Here is a 15,341-nt window from a genome sequence, read left to right on the forward strand (position 1 = left end):
CCATGCCAGAAGTCATCTCAAGTAAGGTTAGTGTCCTCTCTTTATACATTACTATACTGTACTAATGTGTATTGTAATTTGTTTCATATTTTTGTGCTTCAAAACCCCCCAAAAAAAGGTCAGCACGGATTAACCGGATTTACATTGAACCCTATGGGAAAATGTGCCTCGGTTCGCGACCAATTCGGTTCGCGACCAGAGTCAGTTCACGAATTAAGTTCGTGAACCGAGGTATCACTGTAATTGGCTTATGCACTCCTTCACTCTCTATATAGCTCACTTGTTGGGACGCCTGTACAAGGATGAGAAAACAGACACCTCTCACAGCACAGCCCTTTGCCCCCCCCCCCCTCTCTTCTCCAATCTTGAAACAAAGAGGGGGGTGGGTGGTCACTTGGAAATAGAAAAACTTAACTCATTACAATCCTAGATATACAAAATATAGAATAAAATTCACACATCTTTAACAGTGTGATGGTGTCCGGTATGTTTATGGATATATATGGGAGCGTGCCCCTTACAGTGTGAAGGTGTCAGGTATGTTTATGGATACATGTGGGAGCGTTCCCCTTAAAGAGTAACAGTGTCCGGTATGTTTATGTATGCATGTGGGAGCGTGCCATCTACAGTGTGATGCCATCAGGTATGTTTATGGATACATGTGGGAGCCTGCCCCTTACAGTGTGATGCTGTCCAGTATGTTTATGGATACATGTGGGAGCGTGCCCCTTATAGTGTGACGGTGTCCGGTATGTTTATGTATGTATGTGGGAGCGTGCCCCTTACAGTGTAACGCTGTCAGATATGTTCATGTATACATGTGGAAGCGTGCCCCTTACAGTGTGATGCCATCAGGTATGTTTATGGATACATGTGTGAGTGTGCCCCTTACAGTGTGACGCTGTCCGGTATGTTTATGGATACATGTGGGAGCTTGCCCCTTATAGTGTGGTGATTTCAGGTATGTTTATGGATACATGTGGGAGCGTGCCCCTTACAGTATGACGCTGTCCAGTAGGTTTATGGATATATATGGATACATGTGTGACGGTGTCGGGTATGTTTAATAGTTAAGGCTGCATGCAGCCTGTAATTGTGGGAGGGGCCAGGTCCCCTTCTTAAACCCCCTGCTCACAACCCCCATTGCCGCGTTCGCTCCTCCATGTGTTTGGTGACTCACGTCACTTCCGGTAGGTATCGCCGTCAGGTAAGTACGCCGGCCGCCTCACACTGCGTGTCCCCGGTCGTCCCGCTCCCCCCCTCCTCAGGCTCGCCGTCTCGGGTCTCGTCGGCGCTCAGCCACGCACACCGCCCCGTTCCCGCGGGCTCCGGTCCGACCGTACTCTCGCGAGAGGTCGGGCCCTGCCGCGGATGGGTCCCGATCGCAGCGGCCGGCTGCCGTTCCCTGCGCCGGCTGCTGGGAGGTGGAGAAGGGGGGGGGGTGAGAGCGGAGGAGGAGCCCCGACCGCTGCCATGACTCCCACACACAGCGGGCGGCACGCCAGCCGCCCACGCCTCCCCCATGCGTGTGCATCCACTTCGGATGTCATGCTCTGCTCCAGGTCAGACTAGGGCGGTCTGCAAGCAGGTGCCATGCTGCATGTCGTTGTGGTGGTATGATGTTGGGCCATTGCCACATCTCACTTGAAGGCCACCCTGTGCATGCCATCTCATTCTCCCATGTGTTGAGACTCACTACATTAAACACCCGTGCCAGTTGCTTGTGCCCATCCTGTTCCTCCATGTCCGAGCATCCTTAACCCTTGGCTCCCAGCACCGTACATGCACAGCGCTGGCCGAGTCTCCAATCATGGCACTTGCTCGCACGTACGGTGGACAGCATAGCCAGCGGACCTCTGCTGTTCTCTGCAAGCCTGCAACCAGCAATGCTGCTGATTGCAGACGCTCAAGGGTACTTGATGGATGCAGGCCGGCACTTCTCCACGTGCCTCTGCTCCGCCGTCCACTCATCCGTGCCTCCTACACCTGCCAGGCAAGCTGCACACACCCACCGCCACGCCTCCCGGGTCCGGCCATGGCCTCCCAGGCCTTCCACGCCCCAGCCGGCCTCGCTCCTTCCCTGCATCCCACGACCTTACAGCCGGGCCTCACGGGACCCCCGGTCATCGCCGCCCCCATCCTCACATCTTTATTTCTTTTTTAGGTGCCAGTAGCAGATTTCGTTAGTTCAAGGTTTCCGGTAAGTTAATACGGCAGTGCCTCGGTTCGGCATCTCCTACTTAACCTGGAACGTTCAGGTGTCTTCTCTGTCCACCGTAGCCTGAAACGTTCAGGTGTCTTCTCTGTCCACCTTAACCTGAAGCGTTCAGGTGTCTTCTCTGTCCATCTTAAACTGAAGCGTTCAGGTGTCTTCTCTGTCCACCTTAGCCTGAAGCGTTCAGGTGTCTTCTCTGTCCACCTTAGCCTGAAGCGTTCAGGTGTCTTCTCTGTCCACCTTAGCCTGAAGCGTTCAGGTGTCTTCTCTGTCCGCCTGAGCCTGAAGCGTTCAGGTGTCTTCTCTGTCCATCCAGCCTGAAACGTCAGGTGTCTTCTCTGTCCATATTAGCCTGAGGCGTTCAGGCGTCTTCTCTGTCCAGGTACCCTGGAACGTTCAGGTGTCTTCTCTGTCCACCCTAGCCTGAGGGGTTCAGGTGTCTTCTTTGTCCAGGTTCCGGCAGCATGCAGGTGTCTCCTCTGTCCATCTACCCTGAAACGTTCTGGGGTCTTCTCTGGCCAGGTACCCCAGGGCCCAAGGGTCTCCTCCGTCCCCCGTTGTCAACAGCATCAGGGTCTCGGCTTGGTTGCTTCTGCCTACTGCACACAAACCCCCGTGACGGTCGCAACCAACACGTCAGGTATCTTCCAGGTCCACGTACCTGGCGGCACCCAGGCAACCCTGCTGGCGCTCCCATCCTGAAACCTTCAGGTCACTCCTCGCCACCCACCCCGGTACCTTCAGGCCGCCTCCTCTCTGCAGTCTTCAACTCCGTCTCTGGGCTCGCCCGATATTCCTCTGTGTTTCCTTCAGTGTTCTTCCTCACCCCGCTGTGTCCATCCTTGAGCTAGCACAGTGGCGGGTCAGTCCGCATCTGCATTGTTTTCCGAGTCCACTCCGCTATTTTCTCACGTCGCTCCTAACTTTTCCAGTCCTCAGGGCCAGCCGGGTCCTTCTCGTTGTTCCTTAGACGGTAAGGCAAGGGTGTCGAATCCCAGCTTTCAGGTACGTCATCCATACTTTCACCCACGTCCGCAGCAGCCACGGTACACGGTCCCCATGTCCGTTCCAGCGGCCATATTGTTGTCTCTAATTCCAGGTCTCGCTTAAGTCTCGACCAGCGGCGAAACCATGTCTCAGGTCTCAGATATGGACGACGCGTTGTCCCTCCCGGGTACTTCAGTCTCTGGCCAAGGTGGGCCCGAGTCCCTCCGAAGATGGACCGTACCGAGGCTGGTGGCAGAGTTGAGCAGAAGGGGCATCGGGCACCCAGCCTCAGCCAGGAAGGCGGAGCTGTACAGGCTGTTGATGACGGAATCCGGTCCTCCTGAGAGAGAAGATCCGACCCTGTCCATCCAGCAGTCCTTGGTACAATTGCAGGCCTCAATGGATTCACTGGTCTCGTCCGTGGCCGACATCAGGTCTAGGGTGGTGGACTTGGAGGCCAGGGCACCGGCTCCATCTCAGGCGGTGGTCCCTCTCAGTGATCCCCCTCTGTATCAGCTGCCAGCTCCAGGTACGACCCCTGCCGCTCCCGTGGTGGCTCCGGCACACTTCGTGCCGGACAACATCAGGAAGGACATCTTGGCGGGCAAGGACGTGAATCTCGCGTCCATCCTGATCGCGTCCCACGATGCGGCTGACAACAAGACCTTTGACTGCGGGGAGATCTCGGTGGTCCTTCGGGCCAAAGATGGCCGCCTCAATCGCAAACTCACGGTGCCTGAGTTTGTCTTGGCCTTCAGCCTGTATAGGGATGTGATCTGCTCCGCCTACCCAGCTCGCCGGGAGGAGCTGGACACATACCTATACAGGGTCACTGATCTGGGGCACAAGTACGGCGGCACGGCTTTTTATGACTATCATCGCTCCTTTTCAGCCAAGGCCGCCGCCGCGCTGACCCAGATTCAGTTTACTGTCAGTTGGGCCACCTTGGACATGGAATTGTTCTGCCGGCACTTCACCGGTCTCCGGGCCCCCGCATGTTCGACGTGTCAGTCAATATTCCATGCCACCGAGTGGTGTCCCCAAACTGCCACGGCCCAGCCAGACAGGGTCATCCCAGGCCCCTCCGGGGTATCCCGCAGCCCCTCCTCCACCGATAAACTGGGCAGACCCATCGTGTACCTTGGCAACAGTCAAGTGTGCAACAATTTCAATTTCGGGTCATGTCTGTTCAGCGGGTGCAGGGCCCTGCACATCTGCTCCATTTGCTTCAGGGCTCATCCCAGGTCCACATGTCCCAAGAAGGCATCCAAGCGCCTATGACTGGCCGACTGCAACATCGACCTCCTGGCCCTCCTGTTACGGGAGCATCCAGTGCCGGGTTTTGCGGATTTCCTGATCACGGGCCTCTGCTTTGGCTTCGACACAGGGTTGGTGGCGCTCCCCCATTCCAACTGGGAGTGCGACAATCTGCAGTCGGCCAGAGCAGATCCTGCCGCGGTTCAGGAACTCCTGAACTCGGAGGTGGAGAAGGGGTTCCTTCTGGGCCCTTTCAGCCAAATTCCCTTCTCTCACTGGCGGATCAGCCCCATAGGCATTGTGTCCAAAAGGACTCAAATAAAAAACGTCTGATTTACGACCTCTCCGCCCCTCATGGTTCTGTCATCCCCAGCATCAACTCGCTGATCCCTTCTGAGGAGTTTACCATGTCATATGCCTCCATCGATGAGGCCATCGCCCTCATCCTCGGCGCTGGGAAAGGCGCCTGGCTGTCCAAAGCTGACATAGCGGACGCTTTTAAACTGCTGCCCATCGCCCCGCACCTATGGCAGTTCTATGGTATCCAGTGGGAGGGCAGGTTCTACTTTGCCAACCGGTTGACCTTTGGCTCCAAAAGCAGCCCGTGGTTGTTTGACCAGTTGGCGCAGGCCTTACATTGGATCCTGCTTCACCACGGCAGCACCCCAGCGGTAATCCACTACCTGGACGACTTCCTCCTTATAGAACCTCCGCTATGTCAGCCAGCCGGGCTGCGCTCCCTCCTGGACCTGTTTTCCGGCCTTTGCATCCCCGTCTCGCAGGGGAAAACCGTGGGGCCTGTCACGTCCATCACCTTCCTGGGCATCGTCCTGGACTCCGACCGGATGGAGGCCAGGCTTCCAGAGGCAAAGCTGTCCCAGATCCGGGAAGTCGTGGCAGGGGCCATCACCTCGTCCCAGGTAACCAAGGTCGAGCTCCAGTCCATCCTGGGCCAGCTGAACTTTGCCTTGAGGGTGATGCCCCAGGACAGGGCCTTCATCTCCCGCCTGCTCTCACTCCTTCCGACGGCCTCCGAACCCAGCAGCATCATCCACCTGGACAGAGCTGCCATGGCAGATTTGCGCATGTGGGACAGCTTTCTCTCCACCTGGAACGGGTTCAGCCTGTTTGTGTCCCCGTGGTCCCAGTCATCCGCCAGGGTGTTCTCTGATGCCGCGGCATCTCAGGGTTTCGCGGCCATCTGCGGATCCCGGTGGTTGGCTGGGCCATGGCCTCCTCAGGTCAGTGCTGACCCGCAGTCCCTCAGGTCATCCCAGTTTCTGGAGTGTTACCCCATCGTGGCAGCCGCATCTGTCTGGGGTCATCTCTGGGCCAATGCCAGCGTAATGTTCATCACCGACAGTCAGGACCTGGTGGATATCATTTCCAAAGGCCGAGCCAAATCCGCCAGGGTCATGTCCTTGTTGCATAAACTAGTCTGGCTGGCCATGGTCAATAATTTCCATTTCACTTGTGCCCATATCCCAGGTGCCAGCAACACGGCGGCCGATGCCTTGTCCAGGTTCAACTTTCAAACCTTCTTTCAGGTGTGTCCCGAAGCAGACCAGACTGGGGCCCGGATAACCGGTTTCTACGACCTGATGTTGGATTGAGGTCCCTGCTGGCCACCGCCAAGGACCTCATGCACCGGTCCCTCTCGGTCAACACGGCCTGGAATTATAACACAGGTTGGAACCTGTTCCAAAAATTTTCCAAAGAACATCCTCAGCAAGATACAGCCTTCGTGTCATACATCATGGCTTTCATGGCCCATTGCCATGTAAATCTCAAGCTGGCACCCAGCACCATCTGTTTGTATCTGGCCGGGGCTCAACATTTCTTGGTTCTACAGAATCCCGAAGTTCGCACAGCTTTCGCTTCCCAAGCCGTCAAGGCCACTCTCAGGGGTATTGAAAAAAGCAGCAAGGATTCTAGTCCTTCCTGTCGGCCGGTCTCCGACGAACTTTTCAGGCAACTTTCCGCATCCCTAGATGGCAACCCTTTTGGCCCTTCCGTTAGCCTGGTCATCAAGGCCGCAATGTACCTGAGCTTCTACGGATTCCTGCGCCCAGGAGAATTCTCAGTCTCTTCCCAGAAGTCGACCTTCCTGAAGAGAAAACAGCTGTCCTGGAATCAGGACCATCTGGTGTTGAGTCTTCCATCCACCAAGACGTCGCAAACCGGTCCTCCAATACAGATCCGCTTCTTCTTGTGGTGGTACTCCAAGGTCTCCTTGATTCCACGCCTTCTCCGAATCCAGAAGCTCCGTTGCTCCCGTGCCAAGGGAAACCCCTATCCACGCCACAGTTTGTCTCATACATCCGTTCCCTGGTCGCTGGGTTAGGGGTGGACCCCAAAACCATATCGGGTCATTCCTTCCGCATTGGGGCGGCCTCCGCAGCCTCCAAGCACGGGACACCTCCGCACGTCATTCGCCACATGGATAGGTGGAGATCTGCCTGTTTTTCCCGGTACATTCCGGATCCGCTGACTGAAACCCGCCAGGTATTCCGTTCCTTGGTTTTGTAATCTGTTTCTCACGCATTAAACAGCACCTTCCCTACCCTGTGTCTTTTGGCCCTCTTTTAGGCAGGCCCACGTCCCGTGGCTCCAGGCACACACCAGCCACCGTCAGGACCCCCTCCTGTCACCTCACTCACCGTGGCCGCGGCCACAAATAGTTAAGGCTGCATGCAGCCTGTAATTGTGGGAGGGGCCAGGTCCCCTTCTTAAACCCCCTGCTCACAACCCCCATTGCCGCGTTCGCTCCTCCATGTGTTTCCCCCCCTTGTTCCCACCCCTTTCTTCTACTCTCCCTAGGGTTGGCCCTCTTTTAGGCAGGCCCACGTCCCGTGGCTCCAGGCACACACCAGCCACCGTCAGGACCCCCTCCTGTCACCTCACTGACCGTGGCCGCCGCCACAATGGATACATGTGAGAGCGTGTCTCTTATAGTGTGGTGATTTCAGGTATGTTTATGGATATATGTGGGAGCATGCCCCTTATAGTGTGATGATGTCAGGTATGTTTATGGATACATGTGGGAGCGTGCCCCTTATAGTATGATGATGTCAGGTATGTTTATGGATACATGTGGTAGCGTGCCCCTTACAGTGTGATAATGTCAGGTATGATTATGGATACATGTGGGAGCATGCCCCTTACAGTGTGACGGTGTCCGATTGTCTCTCTGCTCTGCAAACACTGAGCAAAGAGAAGTTTATAGGTGTACATATGGGGGAGGAATATGAGGCAGGAGGATGAATATGTATGAGCGGGCAGATCGAAGTAGGCGGGGAGGCTGTGCAGGAAACATGAATATGTATGAGGGGGCGGGTGCAGGGACACAAGGAGAAATCAGCAGATGCAGCCCTGCACTGACCTCAGCCGTGTTAGCCCCCCCCATATCAAAATTTTTGAACAAAACATATGCAGTTGGTTAGATCTTTGTTAGATCAGGTTAGATCAATTGTTGTTTGCGTTAGATCTCACACAGAAGTAAAAATATAATATTATATTACAATATATTACAATATAATATTTGGTATTACATAAGGGGGGGCTAGCCCCCCCACATGCAATTTTCAGGTAAAATTTGATGCAGACTAATATGCCTTTGTTAGATCCGGTAAGATCAAGTGGTTTCAACGTTAGATCTCATATAATTACAGAGATATTATGGATATTTGGTATTACGCCAGTGGGGGCTAGCCCCCCCCCCACATGCAATTTTCAGGTAAAATTTGATGCAGACTAATAGGCCTTCGTTAGATCCGGTAACATCAAGTGGTTTCAACGTTAGATCTCATTTAATTACAGAGATATTTCACATAAAAACACAGATATTAGGTAGTTTTAAATAGGAGGGCTAGCCCCCCCCCCCCCCCCCCCCCCCCACATGCAATTTACTGGTAAAATTTGATTTAGGCTAATAGGCCATTGTTAGATCCGGTAATATCAAGTGGTTTTAATGTTAGATCTCATATAATTACAGAGATATTTCACATAAAAATACAGATATTAAGTAGTATTAAATAGGGGGGCTAGCCCCCCCACAGGCAATTTTCTAATAAAATTTGGTGCAGACTAATAGGCCTTTGTTAGATCCGGTAAGATCAAGTGGTTACAACGTTAGATCTCATATAATTACAGAGATATTATGGATATTTGGTATTACGTCAGGGGGGGGGGCTAGCCCCCCCACATGCGATTTTCAGGTAAAATTTGATGCAGATTAATAGGCCTTCGTTAGATCCGGTAAGATCAAGTGGTTTCAACGTTAGATCTAATTTAATTACAGAGATATTTCACATAAAAACACAGATATTAGGTAGTATTAAATAGGGGGACTAGCCCCCCCACATGCAATTTTCTGGTAAAATTTGATGCAGAGTTATAGGCCTTCATTAGATCTGATAAGATCAAGTGGTTTCAACGTTAGATCTCATATAATTATAGAGCTATAAATATTTGGTATTACATAAGGGGGGGCTAGCCCCCCCATATGCAATTTTCTGGTAAAATTTAAAGCAGACTAATAGGCCTTTGTTAGATCCGGTAAGATCAAGTGGTTACAACGTTAGATCTCATATAATTACAGAGATATTATGGATATTTGGTATTACGTCAGGGGGGCTAGCCCCCCACATGCGATTTTCAGGTAAAATTTGATGCAGATTAATAGGCCTTCGTTAGATCTGGTAATATCAAGTGGTTTCAACGTTAGATCTAATTTAATTACAGAGATATTTCACATAAAAACACAGATATTAGGTAGTATTAAATAGGGGGGCTAGCCCCCCCATATACAATTTTCTTGTAAAATTTGATGCAGACTAATAGGCCTTCGTTAGATCCGGTAAGATCAAGTGGTTTCAACGTTAGATCTTATTTAATTACAGAGATATTTCACATAAAAACACAGATATTAGGTAGTATTATTAAATAGGGGGGCTAGCCCCCCCACATGCAATTTTCGGGTAAAATTTGATTCAGACTAAGAGGCCTTCGTTAGATCTGGTAAGATCAAGTGGTTTCAACGTTAGATCTCAAATAATTACAGAGATATTTCACATAAAAACACAGGTATTAGGTAGTCTTCAATAGGGGGTCTAGCCGCCCCACATGCAATTTACTGGTAAAATTTGATTCAGGCTAATATGCCTTCATTAGATCCGGTAAGATCAAGTGGTTTCAACGTTAGATCTCATTTAATTACAGAGATATTATGGATATTTGGTATTACGTCAGGGGGGGCTAGCCCCCCCACATGCAATTTTTAGGTAAAATTTGATGCAGACTAATAGGCCTTCGTTAGATCCGGTAAGATCAAGTGGTTTCAACGTTAGATCTCATTTAGTTACAGAGATATTTCACATAAAAATACAGATATTAAGTAGTATTAAATAGGGGGGCTAGCCCCCCCACAGGCAATTTTCTAATAAAATTTGGTGCAGACTAATAGGCCTTTGTTAGATCCGGTAAGATCAAGTGGTTACAACGTTATATCTCATATAATTACAGAGATATTATGGATATTTGGTATTACGTCAGGGGGGGCTAGCCCTCCCCCCCCCCCCCCCCCCCTCACATGCGGTTTTCAGGTAAAATTTGATGCAGATTAATAGGCCTTCGTTAGATCCGGTAAGATCAAGTGGTTTCAACGTTAGATCTAATTTAATTACAGAGATATTTCACATAAAAACACAGATATTAGGTAGTATTAAATATGGGGGCTAGCCCCCCCATATACAATTTTCTTGTAAAATTTGATGCAGACTAATAGGCCTTCGTTAGATCCGGTAAGATCAAGTGGTTTTAACGAAGGCCTATTACTCTGCATCAAATTTTACCAGAAAATTGCATGTGGGGGGGCTAGCCCCCCCTCATTAATCACTTAATAAGTCTGTAATTATGTGAGATCTAACAAAACAACTAGTTGATCATTCCTGATCTAACAAATATCTTCCAAAATAGCTAATTGTTTGGTCAATTTTTTGATAAGGGGGGGCTGATGACGGGTTAGCCCCCCCCCCCCCCCTGCAAATAACTGTTAATATCTCTACTTCTGTATGAGATCTAACGCAAACAACAATTGATCTAACCTGATCTAACAAAGATCTAACCAATTGCATATGTTTTGTTCAAAAATTTTGATATGGGGGGCTAACACGGCTGAGGTCCTGCACTGGGACCCACAGTGCAGTGCGGCAGGAAGTGAAGAAACAGATATTTAAACAAGCTTTTCAGGACTGTAGGAGCCATGCTCAAGTGTAAACGATACCTCAAACCACCTTGGGAACATAGACTTGGCTACTAAAGGTGAGTAAGATGTTTTAAAAAAATAAGTTTGATCCCGGACAACCCCTTTAAAAGACTTAAAAGGACTTTAACCGCCTCCGGACCGCCTAACGCAGAATCGCGTTCCGGAGGCGGCAGCGCTGCGCAGAGTCATGCATATACGCGCGAGACGCGAGATGACGCGCTTAGCCGGCCCACGCATGCGCATCTCGGCCGGCAAAAGTTAGAGGGGGGGTCACGTCACCAGCCTGCCAGCCAATGATTGTGGCTGGCAGGCTGGCGATTTTAAAAAAAAAGAATCACAAGCCAGTTAACACATCATATTAGTAAATATGATGTGTTAAATGGCTTCCCTGCTCCTCTGCTGGTCCTTTTCGTCGGTTGGTCTCAGCAGAGGAGCAGGCTTCACAGTGAGTAGCACCAAACACTACACATAGCCCCAGATAAACCCCCTGCACCCCAATTAACCACTTGATCACCCCTTCTTGCCCCTGTCAATCACTAGTGAAAGTGAAAAAAGTGATCAGTGTAAACTGTCACTTTTTTTTCCCACTGGTATTGACTGTTAGGCCCCTTGTTTAGGTAGTCTAGCGATCAGTTAGCGCCCAGCCCACCGCACCGCAGTCACTTATTCACTGATTAGCATATCCCTTATACAGTTTACCGGGCGCCTTGGCTTCAAACAATACATCCCAAGCAAGCGCGCCCGGTATGGGTTCAAATTGTATAAGCTCTGTGAAAGGGCCAGAGGCTATACCCACAAATTTCGGATCTATGAGGGAAAAGATCAGACCCTGGAGCCGGTCGGTTGCCCTGACTACCTGGGGAGCAGTGGGAAGACTGGGTCTGGGACTTGGTGTCACCCTTATTTGTTTCTAGAACAGATTGGCTGCTGTGGCACAGCGCGAACTAGTCGCGCGGGCTTCCCCCAACGGCTCGTTACCACCCGTCTTGCAAGGGGGGAGAGGGCTGCCTTGTGTAACGAAGAACTGCTCGCGGTGAAATGGAGAGACAAGCGTGACGTTTACATGCTCTCCTCCATTCACGCAGACACGACAATACAAATTGAGCGAGCAACCCGTGTCATTGAAAAGCCCCTCTCAGTCCACGACTATAACCTTCACATGGGAGGGGTGGACTTCAATGACCAGATGTTGTCTCCGTATTTATTTTCCCGATGCACCAGACGCTGGTATAAGAAGGTGTCTGTATATTTGATTCAATTGGCTCTGATATAATAGTTTTGTTCTCTACAGTAAGGCTGGGAGAACAGGATCCTTCCTCAAATTTCAGGAAGAGATCATCGAGAACCTCCTGTACCCAGGAGGTTCCGTGGCCCCATCCACCAGTGTAGTTAGCCGTCTACACGAGTGACATTTCCCCAATGTCGTTCCTGGTACCTCAACCTAACCGTCACCCCGAAAAAAATGTTGTGTCTGTAGCAGGAGTGGAATAAGGCGTGACACCCGCTATTTCTGTCCTGACTGCCCTGACCACCCTGCCCTATGCTTTGGAGAGTGTTTCCGGAAGTACCACACACAGGTACACTTAGCATAGGGATTGCATCTCAGAGGACAGGCACACAGGGCTATTAGGGCCCATTCACACACAGCTGCTGCAAACCTCTTTCACCTGGGACAAAGTGCATAATGCACTTCGCCACATCTTTGGGCGATTTGCTCTTTGCACATTGTCCCATGGGGAAGGAGAGGTTTGTCCTATAAAGGTAAAAAAAAAACAAAAAAAAAAAAAACTCCAGTAAGCAAAAAAGTTAAAGTTCAGTTTCAAAAGTTAAAGAGGACCTTTCACCAAAAAAAACTATGTGAACTAACAACACTATCTTATACTCCTGCTGCCAGTGATGCCCAGACATGTTTTCTTATATCTAATCGACCCCCCGTTCGTCTGCTTTGACCCCCGTTATGTTTGGCGCCTCATATGCAAATGAGGCGCCTAAGTTATAGTAGGCGTCGATTGCCTAGGTATGGTAGGCGGTCTTCTGTCTCCCTTGCTGCGAGAGCATCCAATCGCAGCGCTCGGCTCTTAGCAAGCGAGACGGAGCTCAAGTTCTCGCGAGAACTTGAGCTTGCAGAGTTCCGGAGCCGGCGCCATCTTGGAGTCCCCAGCGCAGAAGACAGCAGCAGCAGTGACGGCATCGTTCGGGTAAGTGTCAAAATCACCCCTAGACGAACAAGCATGATGTCTCTAAATACAGGGGGGTAGTATTAGCTACCCCCTCAGTTCCACCTCCCCTGAGACAACGAACATGCAGGGGGGTAGTATTAGCTACCCCCTCCCCTGAGGCAATGAGCATGCAGGGGAGTAGTAGTAGCTACCCCCTCAGTGCCTCCCCTTTCCCCTAAGGCAACGAGCATGCAGGGGTTAGGCCTCATGCACACGACCGTTGTGTGCATCCGTGGCCGTTGTGCCGTTTTCCGTTTTTTTTTTCGCTGACCCATTGACTTTCAATGGGTCCATGGAAAATTCGGAAAATGCACCGTTTTGCAGCCGAGACCGTGATCCGTGTATCCTGTCCGTGAAAAAAATATGACCTGTCCTATTTTTTTGACGGACAACGGTTCACGGACCCATTCAAGTCAATGGGTCCGTGAAAGAACACGGATGCACACAAGATTGGCATCCGTGGCCGTAGGTTGCTTTCATACAGACGGATCCGAAGATCCATCTGCATAAAAGCTTTTTCAGAGGTGAGTTTTCACTTCGTGAAAACTCAGATCCGACAGTATATTCTAACACAGAGGCGTTCCCATGGTGATGGGGACACTTCAGGTTAGAATATACTGAAAAACTGTGTACATGACTGCCTCCTGCTGCCTGGCAGGTGCTGCCAGGCAGCAGGGGGCAGACCCCCCCTGTAGTTAACTCATTGGTGTCCAGTGGGCCCCCCTCCCTCCCCTGTAGTTAACTCATTGGTGTCCAGTGGGCCCCCCTCCCTCCCCTGTAGTTAACTCATTGGTGTCCAGTGGGCCCCCCCTCCCTCCTCTATAGATAACTCATTGGTGTCCAGTGGGCCCCCCTCCCTCCGCTGTAGATAACTCATTGGTGTCCAGTGAGCCCCCCCTCCCTCCGCTGTAGATAACTCATTGGTGTCCAGTGGGCCCCCCCTCCCTCCACTGTAGATAACTCATTGGTGGCCAATGGGCCCTCTCTCCTCCCTCCCCCTCCTAATTAAAATCGCCCCCCCCCATCATTGGTGGCAGTGAAGAGTACCGATCGGAGTCCCGGTGTAATCGCTGGGGCTCCGATCGGTAACCATGGCAACCGGGACACTACTGCAGTCCCGGTTGCCATGGTTGCTTAGCAATTTGTAGAAGCTTCATACTTACCTGCGAGCAGCGATGTCTGTGACCGGCCGGGAGCTCCTCCTACTGGTAAGTGACAGGTCTGTGCTATAGGCAATGCGCCGCACAGACCTTTCACTTACCAGTAGGAGGAGCTCCCGGCCGGACACAGACATCGCAGCTCGCTGGTAAGTATGAAGCTTCTACAAATTGCTAAGCAACCATGGCAACCGGGACTGCAGTAGCGTCCCGGTTGCCATGGTTACCGATCGGAGCCCCAGCGATTACACTGGGACTCTGATCGGTAGTCTCCACTGCCACCAATGATAGGGGGGGGGGCGATTTTAATTAGGAGGGGGAGGGAGGGGAGAGGGCCCACTGGCCACCAACGAGTTATCTACAGCGGAGGGAGGGGGGGGCCACTGGACACCAATGAGTTAATTACAGGGGAGGGAGGGGGGCCCACTGGACACCAATGAGTTAATTACAGGGGAGGTAGGGGGGCCCACTGGACACCAATGAGTTAACTACAGGGGAGGGAGGGGGTATGGCCGCACTGGCCACCAATGAGTTAGAAACAGGGGGGGGGTTCGCCCCCTGCTGCCTGGCAGCACCCGCCTGGCCGTGCGGAGGCAAGCGGATCTGTCCAGACTTACAATGTAAGTCATTGGGGACGGATCAGTTTGAATATGACACACTGTGGCTCAATTTTCAAACGGATCCGTCCCCCATTGACTTTCAATGTAAAGTCTGGACGGATCCGTCTGAGGCTACTTTCACACTTAGAAATGTTTTAACAATATAATGCAGACAGATCCGTTCTGAACGGAGCCATCGTCTGCATTATATGAACGCAAGTGTGAAAGTAAAGGGACTCCAGACTTTACATTGAAAGTCAATGGGAACGGATCCGTTTGCAATTGCACCATATTGTGTCAACGTCAAACGGATCCGTCCCCATTGACTTGCATTGTAATTCAGGACGGATCCGTTTGGCTCCACACGGCCAGGCGGACACCAAAACGACTTTTTTTTTATGTCCGTGGATCTTCCAAAAATCAAGGAAGACCCACGGACGAAAAAACGGTCACGGATCACGGACCTACGGACCCCGTTTTTGCGGAGTAAGTAGCTACCCCCAAAGGCAACGAGCATGCAGGGGGTAGTAGTAGCTACCCCCTCAGTGCCCCCCTTTCCCCTAAGGCAACGAGAATGCAGGGGGTAGTAGTAGCTACCCCCTCAGTGCCCCCCCTTTCCCCTAAGGCAACGAGCATGCAAGG

The sequence above is a fragment of the Bufo gargarizans genome, chromosome 10 (genome assembly GCF_014858855.1).
Source record: "Bufo gargarizans isolate SCDJY-AF-19 chromosome 10, ASM1485885v1, whole genome shotgun sequence".
NCBI lineage: Eukaryota > Metazoa > Chordata > Amphibia > Anura > Bufonidae > Bufo > Bufo gargarizans.